The sequence below is a fragment of the Podarcis filfolensis genome (genome assembly GCF_964270895.1).
Source record: "Podarcis filfolensis genome assembly, chromosome: 1".
NCBI classification, from domain to species: Eukaryota; Metazoa; Chordata; class Lepidosauria; order Squamata; family Lacertidae; genus Podarcis; species Podarcis filfolensis.
The window spans coordinates 106,629,295-106,641,638 of record NC_139604.1 but is presented as its reverse complement, the minus strand read 5'-3'; the positions used below and the strand labels follow the sequence as shown (position 1 = coordinate 106,641,638).

The 12,344-nt window shown below is 44.2% G+C and overlaps 1 long non-coding RNA gene across 3 annotated transcripts in view; it reads left to right on the top strand.

Annotated features, from left to right (window-relative positions):
* LOC310766567 overlaps window positions 1-12,344 on the top strand; it is an 89,990-nt gene that overhangs the window by 67,255 nt on the left and 10,391 nt on the right. The window lies entirely within an intron of this gene.

Below are 12,344 nucleotides of genomic sequence, written 5' to 3'. Positions count from 1 at the left end.
ACACATGGCACAAATCCATACGTACTAAGAAATACTTGCTCTTGTGCTTAAGATAAGATATCCGGACCTATAGAGATCTGTCCACCACAGGAAAACTGCAAAGAAGGGGTGAGGGGTGCAGAAAGCAGACTGTGCTCCACTTCAGCTGTCATTAAAATATCCAAAGAGCTTAATCACCTCTACCTATTCACTGGAGAGGGAGACATGAACTTAAGGAAGCCCGTACCTTGCAGACTAACATGTGCCTGTCATTTCAAAAAGGTCGGCTCCTTCCCACAACGCGCTTTGAAAAGTGCTTTACAGTTGGCAGGCTTGGTAAAATGCCAACATCCAGTTCCTCTGCCTGTGCTCATCTCTTTGTAGGAAGCCATTGTCTGGTTTTAGCTGGGGAGATAAAAGCAGGAGAGAAATGGGGGAAAGGATCTGGTTGTTTTCAACAGTCAAGACAGGTTTTGCTCCACATGAAGCATATGGAATACTAATCTAATTTTTACTTCATTGCATCCTTTAAAACACACACACACACACACACACACACACACACACACACACACCATACCCTCCTAAATCTCCAACACTACAGAGTTGCCATGGCAACTACACATATGAGCCAGCTGCAGTTGCTGTGGAAACGGAAAGAAAAGTGAGAGCCAAAGAAATAATCCCATAGGAAAATCTGTTATGACAAAAATAAAAATAAAATCTTGTTCACAATTCCTGGGGCATTGGGAAAAGGGGGAGAAAACAGAAGGAGGGGGTGGGGAAGAGCCAACACACAGCACTGCTTATACAGCATAATGAAATTTCCTTCATAAATTACTATGAATGCTTGGAAAGTAATTTCCCGCTGCTTACCCCTCCGAAAAGTCAATCCTACCTCCTCAGAGGTGTGTCAGTCAGATCCAGATCGGGATTTGTGTGTGTGTGTGTGTGTGGCCAAGCTGTCCACAGTGGCCTCTGGGGACCTGCCACAACCTGGGCCTCTTGGCAGGGCTTTTGCTGGGACCGTCAGTCTCCCCCTTGCTCACTTGTGGGCTTATACTGTCACTGGCTTTGCAGTGGGCCAGGAGCCAAACGAGATGAAGCAGGGTGTCCCTGCCCTGTTCACATACAAAGCGCATGGCCGTGGGAGCCACAAACAGGGACATACTGGTAAAGGGAGTGAAACCCATCTCCTTTTTCCTTCTTCTTCCTTAAATTATATATTTATTATTCTTTGATGTATAAAAGTACAAAGGTAGAGAACAACGGCATTAGCAAAGAGAGAAAACATTTCATGAAGAACAGCAATCACAATCTGTCAAAATTGGTGGGGACGCAGGAGAAGGCCTTCTTGAGGGCTGCTCTCAGACTTTGGAACCCCATCCCTAGAGAAGTTGGAGTGACTCCTTCCTTGTTGTCCTTCTGCCGGCAGGTGAAGGAACACCTTCTTGTTCCAACAGGATTTGGGGAACTGACTGTTTTTAATGAGGGGGCAGGTGCCATGCTGTTCTTCTCTGTATGTTTTTAATAGATTATGGGAAGTTCTCCCAGAAGATATGCATTTCTCTCCTGGCTGTTTGAAGATATGGAAATCCTAGCCGACAGGGTGGTCTCCACACATCAAGCAACTAGACAGAATACACCCAAGAACACTCTCGCCTATTTCACCACACATTAATATGTTCTGAAAAATATCTACCTGTGATCAAATATCCCAAAAGGTTGAAGAAATTTCCTATAGAATCAGAGTTGGAAAGGACTCTGAGGATCATTTAAGTCCAACCCCCTTCAATGGAGGAATATGAAGCTGTCCCTGAACCTGCAACCTGGGCATTATCAGCATCATGCTCCAACCAACTGAACTCATTTCCTTTGCATCTTTGCAAAGCCAAACACCACCAATTGTTCCTATTTTTAAGATGGAATTTAATTACAAGCCAGCAAGTTCAGGTTGCAGAAGGAGAGCTGATTTGAAACAAACCCCTCTTCCCAATAAGATCAGATTTATTTTTTCCATATGGAAAGTGAAGGGGAAATGCACTGCAAAATGTGGGCTGACACTTGCTTTGATGCATCGTAGTCGAAAATCTCTCCACGAACGAATCAGGATGAATGCACATTAAGTAGCCACCATAGTCTAATCTCTCTTCAAACAAATCAGGATGAATGCTCAATAAACAGGCCCTTTTGGAGCAGCCATAGATGTCAGGGGATTTTTGCTTGTTTGTTTACCAGTGTTTTCCCTAAGCTGCATTTAACATTGAGATTGTCCATTGACATCTTCACTGATCATCCTGTATTCTGACTGGAAATGGACTTTTTAAAAAGTTTGCACAACAGCAGGCATTTTTGAGCCGTTCCCAACCCCACAAATCCTTGCAGACTTGCTCCTTTCAGGCTTGTTCCCCTCATTCTCACTCCATAATGAGAAGCCAACACATTTGGTCTTTGTGGTACCTATACCGTCTATGCAATTCCGTACTGAAGTCAGCGGGAATGAATAAATAAAAGGAAAAGACAGAGCAGAGTGCTCCCATTTAAGGGAATAAAAAAAACTACTCACATTTACTAAAGGGATGGGGAGAGAAAGGGGGAAAGGAAAGAGGACTCTTTCTTCAAGATATAATTCTCTCTTTACTACTTAGGAGCAAACCCCAAAACCAGCCTTCAGGGTATAAATATTTATGCCTTCTGCATATAAGCAGATGTAACATTTCCAATTAACTGTCGATCTTTCCAGACTCTCTCTTTTTTTTGTCTGCTGCAGTTTCAGTTCAGAATATAAAGATGAAATATGGATGGGGCTTCCTTGATTTGCTGAGCTCAGATGTCTAATGCATTTCCACGTTCCTGAAGATAAAAATTGCATGGCTTGTATGTTTCCTTCTCAAGCTTTCTCTTACATTCCTTCTTACTCTTTAATGTGCATGTATTTTCATGCAAATGGAAAAGTACCATTCCAAAGGTCTCTTGGTGCAATATAAATGTGGACTAAGAAAGTGGTAAGTGCTAGGGGCAGCTGATGTGGGAACGTCAAGGAAGGTAGGAGAGGATATATTGTTTTGATATTATCCTTCCTCACTCACACGAGTGAGTAAACAGCAGAGCACATTCCCTTTGCAACTTACTGGAAGCAAGTCGATGATTCGCTAGAATCCTTTTATGAAGCAATCCAGTCTGGATTGTTCCTGGTAAGTTTCCCCTTTATTTCCCTCTTAAAATAATAACAACACCACATGGTCTTCTTTAAAAGTAAGAATTAAGTTTTACTCACACCCAGTTCACAGCAGTAATCTGAAGGCAGGCTTTATCTTGTAGCTACAGTGAAAAGAAGTCTGAGTTACATCTCAGACTCTGCTTGTGGGCTCCACCCTATGTGAAGGTTGAGCCACATGCTGGCTAAGAGCCAGGAGAGTCCAAAAGTAAGGGAGTCAAGAGACCAAGAGAGAGATACTTGCGTGGCCAGCCCTTTTATTTTAATGTTTTTTTCTTAAATCCTTCAAAAGTAAAGTTGACCTCCTCTTCCCTTCAGTTAAAAAGGTAAAGATCCAGGACAATACAGGGATGGGTCTTTTTATTTTTGCTTCCAAGGAGGCTATTGCTGTAAGTTGTATCAGCACACGCCTAAAGGAGAGGTTTTTAGGCTGGGGGAAGAGTTTGATTTGAGAACAATCTTCTTTTTTTGATGTGTCCGGAAGAGACCACAGAGGCAAATTTCAGTCCTCCACTAGTAGCTTTTTCAGAAAGACCTAGCCTCATTTTACACAGATAATTCAGTTTTACGAAACTTCTTTTTATACTCACACCAGGAGAAAATGGCTTATCTTCCATCAAGCCCTGTTTATAGTTAGGAAAACAGAAGAAGATGCTTCACTGCTTAATCTGAACCAGGGCTCATCAGAGGCCCTGGGATTGGAATGATTTGGGTCTGTAAATATAAATCGCAGATTGAGGACAGGCATAAAACACAACTTTAATCTGCGGAATCAGTCAGCAATCTCAGTCCTACCTCCGCTCCAACAGTCCCACTGACCTGGGGCATGTTCACGAATTACTAATTTCTGAGAAAAGGTTGAGCAGTGTTCCAGATAAGAGAATATCTCTAAATTACAAACCATCACTTCAGGAACCAGTTTCAAAAGATGCTATTAGGCTGCTGAACCTTTGCTTCCATGCATTATGTTGAACTTTTTTAAAATCCTTTCTCTGCATTTGTGACATGGCTGGAGAAAATTGCCTCTGAGTATGGGCAGAGTGCTCTTTCTTCACCACTGAGAGCTGCTTCAAACATCATATGTATATAAGATATACATATTAGATGTTCAGGTGTCCACTGAAACATGCAACTGTGAATGCAACAAATATATGAAACCGTATAGGTACACTCATGAAGTAGCTATGAATGGTTGTGTGTCTCTGGCACCATTTCAGCTGAGCGCATACTCTCTAGATGAAGGTTAGATTCACCATTGCCAAATGCGTGAAGTACCTTCAAAAACCATAGCTAGGCAGTGCTATTTTTCTATAAAAAGAGCTGCCGGATCTGCGTTCCGTCAAGTTCTGGCTGGGGAAAAAATAAAGCCCTGCTAATGAGTCCATGACACCTGAGATTATTTATTATTACACCTGAGATAACTTATTTACATCCTGTTTTCCTTCTGTTAGGGTTCAAGGCAACACATTTTACAGCAACCATGTGAGGGAGGTGAGGCTGAGAGATCACAACAAGCCTAAGTTCAGCTGGTAAGCTTGATGACTGAATGCAGATTTGAACCGAGGTCTCCCCAGGGCTTGTCTGGCACATTAAGTGCTTCACCACGCTGAGGCTGTGTACATTTAGAGCAGGGGTAGGCAACCTAAGGCCCGGGGGCCAGATGTGGCCCATTCGCCTTCTCAATCCGGCCCATGGATGGTCCAGGAATCAGCCGGTTTTTACAAGAGTAGAATGTGTCCTTCTATTTAAAATGCATCTCTGGGTTATTTGTGGGGCATAGGAATTCGGTTTTTTTCTTCTCCTCCAAAATATAGTCTGGTCCACCACATGGTCTGAGGGACGGTGGACTGGCCCATGGCTGAAAAAGGCTGCTGACCCCTGATTTAGAGCATCCTGAAGAATCCTAGGCCCTGTGATTAGTTAAGGGTGCTAGGAATTATTATTCTCTAAGGCCTAAACGATAGCTCCCACGATTCTTTGGAGGAAGCAATGCGCTTTAAATGTGTGGTGTGCATGCAGCCATTCTCCAATTAGGGAGCATGGTTTTGGATCAAGCATCAAGGTCTGCAAAATAATAAAATTGTACTGCAGAAGATTGATTGAACTTCTGACTGCAGGTGGGGGAAATGATTTACCGGAAAACAAAACGAGGCAGAGCCTGGGAAGAAGGGATACGGAAAGCACAAATACTGAAGGCAAGGGAAAAAGGTAAAAGGGTGAGAAATGCTTTCTACTGTCACAGTCTGAAAGCGGTTTTCAACAGACTCCGCTTCCTCCCCTCATCCACAGAAGGCTGTGTTCTTCAGTGCTTTCTCCATTTAACGAGATGGGAAACCCAAGACACGCAATGTGAGGCGAAAGAGGAGAACCATTTCTCCCTGGGACCGTCTTCCATGTTGAGGGAAATGTAGGATGTCCTGGCAGGGGTCTCTCTTGGCTTCAGTTCAGGGATAATGTCTAAACTGGGGACGGCATAGTTATCTGTAATTCAAAGCCCCCATGAGGCGAGTATGCCTCTCCTTGCTTTTCACCTTCTGAAGCCTCTCAAAGTCAGCTCTTACACATGCTGTTTCTATGGAAACGGCAGAACGGCTTTAAACCCATCCATGCTGCAGTGTTATTAGACGTGACTCTTCTGCACTGATCCTGGCCTTCTCTTGCTTGCCTTTCCCGGCCCCAGTTCAACCTGGCAACTGTGCTCTGCTTTCTTTTTTTCATTGATTACTTCTCTCCTAGAGACCTTCATCCCCTGTTTGTCCATCCTTAAAGTCCGAAGCGGGAACAGGGCCCAGTTCTTGTAGACCTACATTTTTTAACATTATGGATCAACAATCTGAGAAGCACAGCATGGGACCAAGCAGAGGCAGTCAGGGGCTGTCGAGACATTTCACATCGAGGTTTGAAGGCGTGCGCTTGGTTATATTAAAGATTAAATCACAAAAACACAAGAGGTAGCCTAACAGCTGCAAAGCACAGGAGGACTGTGCCATTCCCCTTGGTAATTGCTGTTAGTTCAAACAGAGTGTTGCAGAATTGGGTAAGATGGCACAGCCCACATCAACAAGTGTGGTGCTACACCTTTTTGTAGTCTTTCCTAGAGGTCCCTTCCCTGTTCTACTTTCTGCTTAGTGCTGTAGGAGCTGAGGGGAAGGTTCTATCTGGCACTGCCCTTGCGCTCCTTGACTTCCCTGTCAATACTCCTTTCTCCATCATTGACCGTAAGAACATGAGACAAGCCTGCTGCATCAGCCCGATGGCCCATTTGTTCCAGGATCCTGTTCTCACGGAAGCCAAACAGATTCCTGTGGGAAACTGGCAAGCAGGACACAAGCACAAGAGCACTCTCCCCCAGGATGCTTCCAGCAATGGACACTTCTGAATATCCATGCCTCCGACAATGGAAGCACAGCATAGTCAACATGGCTAGCCGTCAATAACCTGGCAATCCTTTTTCTGATTGTTTCACTTGCTTGGAGAAATGGTGAAGAATGAATGTTGCAAGAATGCTTACCCTACTGCTTTTTTTGTTAAAGGGGAACTTGCATGGATAGCTCAGTTGCTTAGAGTGTGGTGCTGATGGTGCCAAGGTTGCCGGTTCGATTCCCGCATGGGACAGCTGCATATTCCTGAATTGCAGGGGGTTCAGCTAGATGATCACCAGGGTCCCTTCCAACTCTATAATTCTGTGATTCTATGCCTCTCCCATGGGAAAATGCGAAAGCTTCACAAGCATCCAGGGCCTACAGGTTTTCCTGCACAGGAGAGAAGAGAGCTGGCTTATCAATCATTGCAAGATGCAGCCCTTAGCACAGACTCTGCAATCCTTCTAAGGATTTGAGTGGAAGCCCCTTAACTGCTAAGGAGAGACATTTACAAGCAATAGTGATTCTCTCCATGTGTAAATGCTATGTGGCTACTTTTCTGATTTATTTAGCTTTTCTTCAGCTGTATCCATAAATAAGGCCCAAAAGAAATCAGAGACCCAGGAAATGGTGCAGTCCCCTCGGAACATTTCCCTATGGAGCTAGTCACAATTGCTGCAGAAAGCCTAGATGTGTGGCTGAACTGCCAGAAAAAAGCTCTATATTCTCCATAGCACTTAGCAGCACAAGGGGGGGAAGAAGCCTCATCAACTCTGTACAACTGTGGCCTCATCTACACATTTGTTTGTCCCATGACAACATGTCATGGGTCCAAGAGGCTGGATTTTTTGTCCCGCCACAAAACCCGCTGTTCACTGCTGAATCGGAACAAACAACAAGCCACAGAACATTGCTATTCATTATATACCTCCACCCATATATACTGGGCTTTACAAAGAATGGAGTCTGTTTCCCAAGGGCCTTACAATCTAGATTGTCCTTTGCTTTGATTCAACAGGGCTGCCCTTGCATTCTTGTAGGGAGCTCTAAGAAAAGGCAATCAAGGGATGCAGAGCCCCATTGGCAGAACAATTTAGATCAGTGGCTCCCAAACTCCCTCTCCCACCACAAACCACTTGAAAATTGGCAAGGGTCTCAGCAGCCACTTAAATGAATTCTCTGCCTTTGTAGCAATTGCACTGCGCTGTGCCAGATGTTGTATGATTTTGTATTTTTGCAGACAGCCCACTGGCTACCTTAATGGACCTTGCTGACCACCAGTGGTCCACAAACCAGTTTGGGAACCCCCAATTTATATCGCTGTAATAAGAGAAGGATGCAAACCTCCCTCTCAAGATACAAACAATGTTTCTTGGAGGTTACTGTAGTAGCTGAGGCTGCAGAAGTGAGTGCGATGTGGGTTGTATAATATCTAGCCAGGTGCCAGGTGGGGAGTGCATCTGTTGTATTGAAATCAGTGCTGTCTGTGTTTCTAATAGTGACATCAGCAGCTGGTTATTTCACCCCTGAGGCTGCTTCTGCTGCGTCGCGAAGAAGATGCATACCAGGTGCTTGTTGTTGTCCCAAAGGACGGCCTTTTGTTGGGGCACTGCACCATTAAGCCTGGATGATTTCTGTCCCTTGCTGCTTTTTGAAGTAGGCTTAGGGTGTTTGCAGCTCTGTGCTGGTGGTAAGTAGGCAAAGATGTTTCAAGATGGCTGAAAGAAACATCGAGCAAGGAACAGAGCAGCAACCACACGGTGCCTGTTGCCTTATAAATATGGAGTGAATTATACGGACGGCAGAATCAGAAAGTGATGGCCTTTCTGAACACTCTTTATTAAGCTTTGTTATTTATTAAGCTTTATTAAGGGGGGGCAGAAATCAATATAGCATTTTATACAAACCTTCTCCCAACCCCGATGTGCTTTCAGCTTCACTCTCTCAGGCTGCATACACACTGCACATTTACAGCACGTTACCTCTGCCCCAAAATATTGGAAACTGTAGTTCACTCCTCAGAGAGCCACAGTTTCCAGCATCCTTAACAAACGACCGTGCCTAGGATTTTTTAAGTGTGCTTTTAGATTTATGAAGCATACCCTCAAACAGTTCTCTGATGAAAATAGGAACATCCCATACCATACTTATAATTTACTATTTATACCCCGCACATCTTACTGGATTGCCCCAGACACTCTGGGCGGCTTCCAACATATATAAAAACATAATAAAACAGTAAACTTTTTTTAAAAAAAAAAAATCCCTATGCAGGATTGCCTTCAGACGGCTTGTTTTTCCCATCAAAAACTCCCATCAGTCTCTATCAGTATGAAGGGCACCATATTTGGGAGGTTTATTTTTGAGGGGGAGGGGAGAGCATTGGAGGCTTAAATTAAGGTTGCCATATTTCTTAAAGTAAAAACCAGGATACCCCGAAAGTTGTTGAGCTATTTTTTACAAAATGCCAACCTGCCCGCCTCCCCATGCAATTTTTCAATTGAGTTGCCTAAGATCCAGCGCCGCCTTTTGGAAATTCCCCCTGGGCATCAATTCTGCCTATGAAATCCCAGTAATAATAAATAATAATAAATTTTTATTTATACCCCGCCCTTCCCTGTTCCAAAAACCGGGCTCAGGGCGGCTAACAACAAATTTAAAACACTTAATTGTAATACAACATAGAAGCAGCATAGAATACAGTATAAAAGCATGAATAACAATAAAATTCAAAGTTCAAAAATCAATTTGGGGGAAACCCATCCAATAAACATTAGATAGTCACCAGGGCTAGCTGGCTGAATTAGTCCTACTTGGGCCAGTGTGGAGGCCAAGGGAGAATTAGCTGTGGGGTCTCGGAGCGGGTAATCTTCATAAAAGGGGAGGGGGAGGGAAGAGAAGGGAAATAAAAGATCAGGCTGAATTCAAATTAAAGGCCAGGAGGAATAGCTCTGTCTTACAGGCCTGGCGGAAGGAGGTTAAATGCTGAAGGGCCCAAGTCTCATGGGACAGAGCATTCCACCAGGTCGGAGCCATCACTGAAAAGGCCCTGGCCCTGGTGGAGGATAGTCTGACTTCCTTAGGGCCAGTAATGTTCAGGAAAATCTGGATGTATGGCAGCCCTACTTAAATTGCGTTTTGTAGTATCTGTTTATTTATAGCCCTTTAGGCTGAAGGAGCAGGGAGAAAAATCTCTGCTTGCTCCAGAGATCCAAAGGAGCTGCATCTATCAGCCAGGAACCTCTTTGCAACGTTCCCATTTGGAAACCATTTTTTAACATCCAGGGCTGGTCATCCAGTATTCCTATCTTCCCCTATTGCTTTGAATTCTTCACCTGAGCATAGAAATCTGCAGCTGTCCCATAGCACAACAGCTGCCCAATGCACAGTGCTCCTTTCCCCTCCCCTGATGAACTGCTCAGATAGGAAAGGAAAAGCCACATGCCTGAAGGGTTCTTTGGAAAGACATTGCCCAGAATACTCCCTGCTGTTTCTGCTCTCCCTCTGCAGCGGTGCTTATGGTACGGATGCTGGCTCAGTCCACAGGCTTTGACAAGATGTATTCAGATCCATTCCAGTCCTGGAGATCTCCAATTCTACACATGCACACGGTGGTTGATGTTGCTTTGTGACTGCTCTGACAGCTCCTTCCTTTTAAATGCATGGGTTTGCAAGCTGGAGTGTTATTAATTGCCAAACAGCCTGCAAGCGCTATTATCGTTTATTCTGTAAAAGTTGTTAGCTCGCTTACTTTGGAAGTGTCCAGCTGTGTCCCAAGTAACCTTCCTTCATTCTGGGAAAGTCAATTGAGTACAGTATAAAAATTCACCTGTATCAAAGTTCGCTTGTTCACTAGACAGTGACTGCTGTCTGATATTTGTCCTGAGTTTTTACTGCTCAGTAAAAACTGTGTCTCTCCTGAATTAATAGCATCCATTAATCATACAGTAATGCCTCTTTGCTGCATCACAGCCTACAATTCAAATTATTCTCCTCCAGCTGTGGTACTGTCCTGCAGGATGAGGGCACTCCTAGGTCAAGTGGTTGCCCAAAATCCTATGTACACTGTACAAACAGTGAAAATTTATTTGTTGGAAAAAGATGACTACTCACACTGTTCCTAACTTAGCAGAGATTCTGTCTCATACCTTCCAATGTTGTGATATTGGCTACGACAAATCAGATGTACAAAATAAACTGATGCCTTATACTGAACCAATTTAAATTGTTTAACTAAAAGTATAAACTTTTACGTGTTTTATAGCTCTCAAGCCAGTTTTCAAGTTCCAAATTTCACTCTGGTTGTGGGAGTGACCTAATTATTCCTCCAGGAAAGCTTTGCTTCCAGACAAGAGCCGTTTGCGGTATTAAGACATGCTAACTCAGCACACCTAAATCTGTTTACACACTATATTTTTAAAGCACATTCCAAGCACACGCACACACGCGCGCGCACACACACACACAGAATTCTGGGCACTGTGGTTAACCCCATACAGAGTTACACCTCTCAGCAACCTTTAACAAACTACAACACCCAGAATTCTTTGAGGCTAAAATGTGCTTTGAATGTGCTTTAAAGGTATAGTGTCTATGCAGCCTGAGAGGCACAACCCGCAGACGCCTGTCATCCCTGTACTGCTTCCTGCTAGCGTAAATTTCATAGGACAGGCATGGCGTGCTCCAAATAGAGGAACATCCTGCAAACATTTGTGCAGTACAGTGGTACCTCGGATTACAAACGCTTCACGTTACAAACACTTCGGGTTACAAACTCCGCTAACCCAGAAGTAGTACCTCAGGTTGAGAACTTTGCCTCAGGATGAGAACGGAAATCGCGCACTGGCGGCAGCGGGAGGCTGCATTAACAAAAGCGCATCTCAGGTTAAGAACAGTTTTAGGTTAAGAACGGACCTCCGGAACGAATTAAGTTCATAACCCAAGGTACCACTGTATTATGCCTCTTTTGAATTTTATTCTATTGCAATGCTGTGCCGTACACTTCTGGTTCAGCACCTCCTGACCCAGTGATTGTGACTTTGGTCTCAAAATGTGCTTGCAATCTCTGCAGATGGCTGCCCCGTACTCAGCACTAACTGGAACACAGAACCATGCTCCTGTTGACGCTGCCATTTGAGGGTGGAGAGAGATGGTTCTCACCCTAGAAGGCCTGATGGCATTTTCATTCATATCACAGCAGGGGAGCTGGTTCACACATGCACGGCCCCATCTTGAATTTTCTCCACGTCTATACAATGACTGGCCAGTGAGAAAAGGAACTTACTCCCCTGAAAAGATACAGAATTTCTATCTGCGGTGCCAAATCTGGCTCATTCACACACCCGAGTAATAACTGCATGTTGCAGTCACCCAGTGATAAGACGGACTTGTGTGCATCAATCAGCCCTTGGCCTCATGCCGGTACATGTACGAATGCTGCACAGAAGTGCGATGAGGGAACCATTTTACAAATGAATGGACATTAATAGCTAGTGCAGATTTTACAACCACCCTACAGGTGCAGAAATGAAGAGGGGAGAAAAGATGTATCTGTCCTAAACATAGTTCCCTCCCAGTCTCATTGATTTTAGCGACCAGTAACTAGGCACAGCCTCGAAGGAAACTCCATAAAATCCTCCCTTCCCGATTTACTATGTACTGTACGTTCTTGTTTGCTTCAATACGGCTAGAATTTGAGCTGCTGGCTCAAATGCAAAATGAGCCCAGTTTGTGATATATATCAGGGAGGAGAGGAAAGGCAGTAGCTTGTTGGCACGAAGGCAGAA